The sequence below is a fragment of the Nicotiana tabacum genome, chromosome 1, assembly GCF_000715075.1.
Source record: "Nicotiana tabacum cultivar K326 chromosome 1, ASM71507v2, whole genome shotgun sequence".
Taxonomy (NCBI): Eukaryota; Viridiplantae; Streptophyta; class Magnoliopsida; order Solanales; family Solanaceae; genus Nicotiana; species Nicotiana tabacum.
The window spans coordinates 34,546,255-34,554,901 of NC_134080.1; the positions used below are offsets into that span (position 1 = coordinate 34,546,255).

Below are 8,647 nucleotides of genomic sequence, written 5' to 3' on the forward strand. Positions count from 1 at the left end.
AACCCATCGCATTTGCGAAAACTGGGCTGGCTAGGGAACCTTCGCAATTGCGAAGCTTATGTCGCAATTGAAACCTTAGCAGGCACCGCATTTATGACCAATGATTCGCATTTGCGAAGTAAGTAAAGCTAGGCATCCTTCGCAATTGCAAAACTTTTGCCGCAATTGCGAGTTCGCATTTGCAAACATATCATCGCAATTGCGATACCTGCGCCTGTGTAAATCTTAACTTAGCCGAAAATTTCTCATTTTTCAAACTTTCTCAAAACCTAAACATCTTTGGCGATTTTTCAAAGGCAACTCTTCTTCCAAATCGATTGTAAGTCAATTCTAACTTGTTTTTGTCAATCTTTAACATCTTTTCACATGATTTCAACTCAAAATCAAGGGTTTTCATGGGAGAAATTGGGTGTTTTGGGTAGAACCTAGGGTTTTCAAATTTTGGGAATTTGGACCCCGATTTGAGGTCCGATTTCAAAATAAATTATATATTTGGATTCGTGGGTGAATGAGTAATCGGGTTTTGGTTCGAACCTTGGGTTTTGACCATGTGGGCCCGGGGTCGATTTTTGACTTTATGGGGAAAATATTGAAAAACTTATTTTCATGCATTAGAATTGATTCATTTAGCATTTATTGATATAGTTAAGTAACTTGTGGCTACATACAAGCAAATTGGTGGTGGAATCAAGAGGTAAAGCGATAGTTGAGGCTTGATTTGTGTTCGTGGCATCGAGGTAAGTGTTTGGTCTAACCTTAGCTTGAGGGATTAGGAATTGAGTCTTAATTGCTACGTGTTAACTGTGGAGTACGATATATAGGCATGGTGACGAGTATCTATACGTCGGTGTCATGCATTCCCGTGAGTCTTGTATTATACTTTTATGACCCCGTTGTGGTTTATTCGTGCTTCATATGAGAATTATATTATTGTTCCCTTGCGGGATATTGTTGTGATATTATTGTTCCCTTGCCGGGATGTTGTTGTAATATTATTGTTCCATTGCCGGGATGTTGCTATTATATTATTTTTCCCTTGACATGATGTTGTTGTTACATTATTGTTCCCTTGCCGGGATGTTGTTATTATACTATTGTTCCCTTGCCAGGATCCTTTTATGATTGGTGTTGATAAATGAAATGGGAGCAGGTTGCACGCCTGCAATGGTAACATATGAAATGGGAGCGGGTTGCACGCCTGCAACGGTAACATATGAAATAGGAGCCGGGTTGCACGCCTACAACGGTAAGATATGAAATGGGAGGGGGTTGCACGCCTGCAACGGTAATATATGAAATGGGAGCGGATTGCACGCCTGCAATGGTAATATATGAAATAGGAGCGAGTTGCACGCCTGCAACGGTAATATGTGAAATGGGAGCGGGTTGCACGTCTGCAACGGTATTACGTGTGCAATTGTTTTCCTTACTTCACTATCTTTTGCTGGTCATTGATTTATGGCATTCCTTACATTTTCTACTGTTATTATGTTGTTATCTGTTACTCCCCGCGGCATGTTTCCCCCGCCCAACTTTAGCTGTAGTTATCTGCTTTTATTTTCGTTGTATATGATTTAACTGCACATGTTTATTTGGTAGTCTGGTCCTAGCCTCGTCACTACTTCGCCGAGGTTAGGCTAGGCACTTACCAGCACATGGGGTCGGTTGTGATGATACTACACTCTGTACTGTGTGCAAATACTGATACCGGAGCATTTAGACCGCAGTGAGGGTGCTGTCTTCAGTCCATTCAGGCGACCCGAGGTAGTCCTGCAAGTGTCCGTGGGCCTTGGCATCTCCTCTTATCTTTTCTCTTCTATTTTTACTTATTCAAAGACAGACTTATGTATTTTATTCAGACCTTGTTTGTAGTATTCTTAGACAGTCTGTGACTTGTGATACCAAATTTTGGGTAGTATTGTACTTCAAATTATGTAGCAGTGTTTGGTTGAAATATTAAGTTTCGTCTTCCGCACTTCCGATTATTTAATTTATTTTGCTGTTTAATTACTTATTATTTTAAATTGTCGAATATGTTTAATAAAAAGGGGTAATGATTTTATAATATTCGGCTTGCCTAGCTTCCACGAGTAGGCGCCATCACGACTCCTGAGGGTGGAAAATTCGGGTCGTGACATATTTAGACAAAATTTCAAAATTATTTTTTTAAGAACTATAATCATTGGGTGAATGCTTATTTGTTTGATGAGTAATTCTAATTTTCAAATTTGGATATAATATTTTATAAGTATTTATATATATGCTTTTTATTCATAAGTTCATATTATAATGTACAAAATACTAACATGTAATTTGTTGTTTTGAAGCATAATGGAAAACTTTGATAAATCGGAAGAATTTTACCAAAATAACCCTCAAGTGTATATCAATTTTGAGCCTAAACTCGGGCTTGAATTTGAGAGTGATGATGCTGCAATTAATTCTTATAACGAGTATGCAAGAAGGATTGATTTTAGTACTCGTAAAGAATATCAACAACAACAACAACAACAACATCCCAGTATAATCCCACAAGTGGGGTCTGAGGATGGTAATATGTACGCAGACCTTACCCCTACCCCTAGGGGCAGAGAGGCTGTTTCCAGGAGACCCTCGGCTCAAGAGAGCAACAAGAGACAAGATATTAGTACTATCAATAGACTCATAATAAATAACATAAAATACATAACATAAAATAACAAAATAACAACAATATAAGAAATATAGGAAATACGAAAAGGATGGAGAAAAGGATGTAAGGTATACTAATAAATATAGCCCTGCATCAGTAGTTGATCAGTAGCATCCTAAGTCTAACTCCTAAATGACTAGTCTCCCTCTAGTGCGCTGTAGTAATATTCACAAACTTCCCCCTAACCTACAACCTTAATGTTCGACCTCCACAATTCCCTGTCAAGGGCCATGTCCTCAGAAATCCTAAGTCGTGCCATGTCCTGCCTGATCACCTCCCCCAATACTTCTTAGGTCTCCATCTACCTCTCCTCGTGCCCACCACAGCCAGTCGCTCACACCTCCTCACTGGTGCATCAGTGCTCCTCCTCTGAATGTGCCCGAACCATCTGAGTCTTGCTTCCCGCATCTTGTCCTCCATGGGGGCCACACCCACCTTCTCTCGAATATCTTCCTCGTAAAGAATATGTGAACACAAATAAGAAATTGGGACATGTAACGTCAAGAAAAATTACATGTTTCAAAGAGAGTTTTCATGGAGATGATAAATGAAGAACACAAGTTAAAAATCCACAGAGAGTAACTAGAATTGGATGTCAAGCTAATGTTGTTATTACGCGTCAACCTTCCTGAAAATATCGAACTAGTAAGGTTGACGTAGAACACAATCATTCACTGCTCCCACCATCAATGGTTCATATGTTGCCGTCTCATAGAAACATAAATGAGGTACAAGCTCATGATATTGATTTGGCAGAAGATGCTGGATTGATGTCTAAATCAACCTTTGATTTCATGAGTCTTCAAGCGGGTGGTCGAGAAAATTTGGGTTACACTAGGCAAGATCAAAAGACTTATCTTCGACCAAAAAGGCAAAAAGCTATGAAAGAAGGTGAAACAGGTAATATATTTTTCCATAACGTACTATAATTTTCGTAGTCATATTACAATTCTAAAGCTTATTTTATTATTTTGGAAGATATACATATTTATTTTTCTTATTTTTTCTTTTTCATTCAAGTGCATTTTGAGAAGAATAGTATTGAAGATTCATCTTTTCTTTTTGTGGTGCAGTTAGATGTTTATGATATGATCACAAATATCTTTTGGGCAGATTCGAAAATGATCACGGATTATGAAATTTTTTGAGATGTGCTCTCGTTTGATACTACTTATCGAACAAATAAGGAATATAGGCCCCTTGCTAGCTTTGTGAGATGGAATAACCATAGAAAAATGGTAAATTTTGGAGGTGCATTGATATATGATGAGAGACTGCTGAATCTTTTAAGTGGTTGTTTGAAACATTTCTTAGAGCGATATCTAGAAAAAAAACCATGTGCAGATCCTGCTATAAGTAAGGCCATTTCAATTTTCATGCCTGACGTTCATCATAGATTATGTGTTTGGCACATGAAGCAAAATGCGGTTAAACACCTCAATCAAGTATATAAAAGGTATGTCTCTTTTCATGGTGATTTTAGAAAATGCATTTACGAATATGAGGATGAAGAAGAATTTATAGATGCATGGAATAATATGCTTGATAGATATAGTCCTCGCAAAAATAAATAATTGCAAGGAATATGTGCATTGAAGAAAAAATTATTTGAAGCATACGGAAAGCAAATTTTTTCAGGTGGTATGAACAACACAAATTGAGTGAGAGCCTGAATAGTGAGTTAAAAGATTATTTGCAGTCAGACTATAATCTAGTGTAATTTTTCAAGCATTATGACCGCGCCATTGAGGATAAAAGGTATAATGAGCTATAGGATACTTGTGATGCATCACAATGATTGCCAATGCTAAAAATAGATTTACCCATTCTGGCTCATGCTAGGGAGGTACATACACCAGATATTTTTGAAATATTTCAAGATGAATATATGAGGTCTTTTCAATTAGAGTGAATGAATGTGAAAAAATAATTAATTTATAATGTATATGGTTAGAAAACATGGGCACACTCGAGAGCGTATTGTGAAGGTGGGAGAGGTAGGCGATACAATATCTAGTTCTTGCAAGAAATTTGAGTCCATAGGTATACTTTATCATCATATTATAAGAATTTTTTACATGGTAAGAAGAGTACAAGAATTCATTCAGAGTACATATTGAAAAGGAGGATGAAAAATGCAAAGGTTGATGACCAAAGGGAAATTGACGGGCAAGACAGAGAAAAAAATCCGAAGTTGATGAAGAGCTATAAATTCCTTTGTCTAGTGTTTGTTAGAATAGTAGCAAAAGCTTCTGAAACATATGAAGGTTTTAAGTTAGCTATGACATATGCAAATAACCTGAATTCAAAAGTGGAACAAATTATGAAGGTTGCAAGTCCATCTAGTGGTAGTCAAGTAAGGAGAACACAAGAAGAATATAATAACAAGGAAGTCTTCACAAGGGCCAAAAAATTAAAAAGAAAAGATAGGTTGCATGGTTATGGGTTGCATCATACAAAAGGAAGGCTTAAAACTTCTCTTGAGTTGAATTCAAAGCAGAAGAAAGCTCGGGGGAAAAAGTTGACTAGCCAAAATGGATCCACACAAATTTATGATAACACTAGACTTGATAATGCAAGTCATTTCACTCAGGTATATCTTACTTGGTTTTTTAAACTAAATAGTTGAATAATAGATAGGTAATTATTTATGCAAGTCATTTAAACTAAATGGTTTTTTACTTCATTTCTTCTTCTTTATGCTTCATTATCCGTGTTTTATGTGGTCGAATTAATTGGTTTGCGTTTGGCGTGGTTTTGGTAAGAAATGAGACACTTAGTCTCTTTTAAGAAGGTTTAAGTTGGAAAAGTCAATCGGATGTTGACTTATAAGTTAGAGGGCTCGGATGTGAGTTCCGATGGTTCGGTTAGCTTCGCGAGGTAATTTGTGACTTAGGATTATGATTGGAAGTGGTTTTGGAGGTCCGGTGTAGAATTAGGCTTGAATTGGCGAAGTTAGTATTTTGGCGATTCCGGTTGGTAGGTGAGATTTTGATCCGAGTGTTGGAATGGAATTCCGAGAGTTGTTGTAGCTTCGTTATGTCATTTGGGATGTGTGTGCAAAATTTTAGGTCATTCGGACGTGTTTTGGTTGGGTTTTTGATCGAAAGCGTATTTCAGAAGTTTTTAAAAAATTTAGGCTTGAATTCGATGTGAGTTGATGGATTGGGCATTGTTTGAGGTGTTTCGATGGAACAAGTTTGAATGAGGTATTGGGTTGCGTTGGTGCTTTTGGTTGAGGTCCCGGGGGCCTCGGAGTGATTTTGGATGGCTAACGGGAAGTTTTGGAACTTGAAGGATGGCAGATTTTTTGCTGCTTCTGGTATTTTCGCAGCAGCGATTTAGGGACCGCAGATGCGTGATTTTGGTCACAGAAGCGGAAAGGCTGGGAAATGCCTGGAACCGCAGATGCGGAAGGGGTACCGCACCTACGGAGCCGCAGAAGCGGCGAGTGGACCGCAGATGTGATGGTGGTCCGTTAAGTGAAGTTCTGCAGATGAGGATAAATGACTGCAGAAGTGGTACCGCAGAAGCGGCTATTGGACCGCAGATGCGTTTATGTCTAGGCAGTGAGTTTATTAAGCATTTCATCCGCAATTTTGAGCCATTTTCCACCATAGCTGAGTATTTTGAGAGCTCTTTGAGGAAAATTGAAGAGGGAATCGAGGAGAAGTGATTGGAGGTAAGATTTATGAGCATAAAACGTGATTCAATTGTGAAATTAATCTAGAAATTCATGAAAATTTAGCTAAAAATAAAAGAACTAGGGCTTGTGATTTTGAGATTTTAAATTGGGATTTGAAGGGCCATTTGAGGTCGGATTTGAGAACTCTTGACATGTATGAACTCATGGGGAGATAAGGAATTTAATGATGTGAAAATTTCTGAGTTTCGAGAAGTGGGCCCGAGGCTCGGGTTTTGCTAATTTCGGGATTTTTGATATTTTTCTATTGTTTTCGCTTGGGCTTTGTTCCATTAGCATATTGTGACGTATTCGTTCTGGTTTTGGTCAGATTCGATGCGCGAGGAGGCCGATTTGAGAGGCAAAGGCATCGCAAGCTAGATATTTAGCCGGTTTGAGGTGAGTAATGAATGTAAATGATGTCCTAAGAGTTTGAAACCCTGTATTTACACATCGTAGTGCTATATTGAGGTGAGATACACGCTTGATGATGAGCGTGAGGTCATTTACTATCGGGGATTGTGACTTGATCTGTCTTGAGTGATGCTTTTACAACGTATTTGATTAAAGCTTATTTGATACCATCATTATTTGGATTGATTTCCATATTTGGGCTTCGTGCCAACTATTTGAACCCTTCGGGGAGTTTTATCACTATTTCCTCACTATTTTGATTTACTACTTGAACTCAGTCGTACCGTTTTCCACTGTTCTACAATTCAGCCACTTTTACTCGGTTTTGAAACTAAAATGATATACTAATTGATGTTTTGGGCTGAGCACTACTGTTTTACTAATGCCGGAGGGGCTTATATGATTTCTGGACCGAGTACCGCCAAGGTCCAGATGTGAGGATACTATGGGATCGGGCTGTGCACCGCAGCAGTGTTATACTGATATTGATATGAGGTTGAGGGCCAAGATTTGATGCCACGAGATGGCTGGATATTGCGCTTGGGCCGTAAGGGGCCCCTCCCGGAGTCTGCACACTCCAGTGAGCGTCGTCGACGAATATATGGATCGGGCTGCACGCCGCAACGGGTACTATAGGGGTATCGTTCTATGTGTTGATTTTCTTTATATGTCTGTCACTTAACTGCTTATTTGTTGTAGCATTACCATATTTCGTTTCCATTGGTTTATTGCTTTCATATTACTTGTTTAAACTACCGCATTATAGATTACTCTGTGTTTTCCGTGATTTCTTATTGTCAATCATTATTTATGCTTATTACTCCCTGGGTCGGAGTACTCACATTACTCCCTGCACCTTGCGTGCAGATCCAGGTGTTCCAGAGGCTGAGTGAGGAGTTTCAGTCGATCATTTCATATCTGGGAGCATCGAGGTAGCTGCACGGCGTCTGCAGCCCGGATCTCTCCCTTCTATCCTTTCGTTTTATCCGCATTTCCTAGACTGATTATGTATTAGGCTGTTAAACTTGTACTAGAGGCTCGAGACTTGTGACACCGGATCTGTATGGGCTATGTAGTAGTATTATCATCTGAATCTCCGCATATTTAACTCCTTGTCTTAAACTCTTATTAGGGTAATTTAGAAATTTAAGTGTGTTAGCTGATAATGATTTTTATAAGAAAACGGATTGAGGTTGTTAGTTGGTCAGGCTTGCCTAATAATGTGTTGGGCGCCATCACAACCGGGGTTGGGGTCGTGACATTTATTTACTCATTTTCTTATGTTGGTAGGATTCAACATCTAATAGAAGCATTATTTGCAATTCTAATATAAGTGTCACTCCAAGTATAGCTGACACAACCTTATCTCAACACTCTGAGTTATCTTCTCTTTTGATAGCATATCCTAGTTTTATCGAAATACTGACGGTAATATTAAGACAATTTTTATTAGATGCAAATAATTTCTCCCAAACGAATTATTTTTTCATTGACCTTATTTTTTGTGTGTATAGGTGCCTAAGGGTTTCCATGCTTTTCAACATTTACAAAGTTCTTATACTTTTCGTCATGATCAGGTTAATGTTTAGTTAAGTCACTTTTCTAGTTTTCATAATAGATTCATTTTAATATTATTGTATTAAATTTTTATATATTTGACAAGCAAACAATTCGAGGAGTCAAGAATCGCAGTTGTTTCAAGATTATAATGTGCTTTGATCTATCCGAGATTGTTTGCTCGTTGAACTTTGTATTTCTTTGTGGTTGATATTTTGATACATTATTTCAAGAATATGATTGTGTTAATTGTGAATCCTCTCACCAATTGACTATTACTTTTGAGTATGACAAAATATGTA

General features: G+C 38.0%; 1 long non-coding RNA gene across 1 annotated transcript; it reads left to right on the forward strand.

The window, feature by feature from the left end:
- The first annotated feature begins 3,280 nt into the window (after positions 1-3,280).
- On the forward strand, positions 3,281-8,033 carry LOC142180253 (uncharacterized). The gene is made up of 3 exons (XR_012708474.1): positions 3,281-3,592; positions 3,766-4,148; positions 7,656-8,033. It is a non-coding gene; the product is annotated as an uncharacterized LOC142180253 (long non-coding RNA).
- The last annotated feature ends 614 nt before the right edge of the window (positions 8,034-8,647 follow it).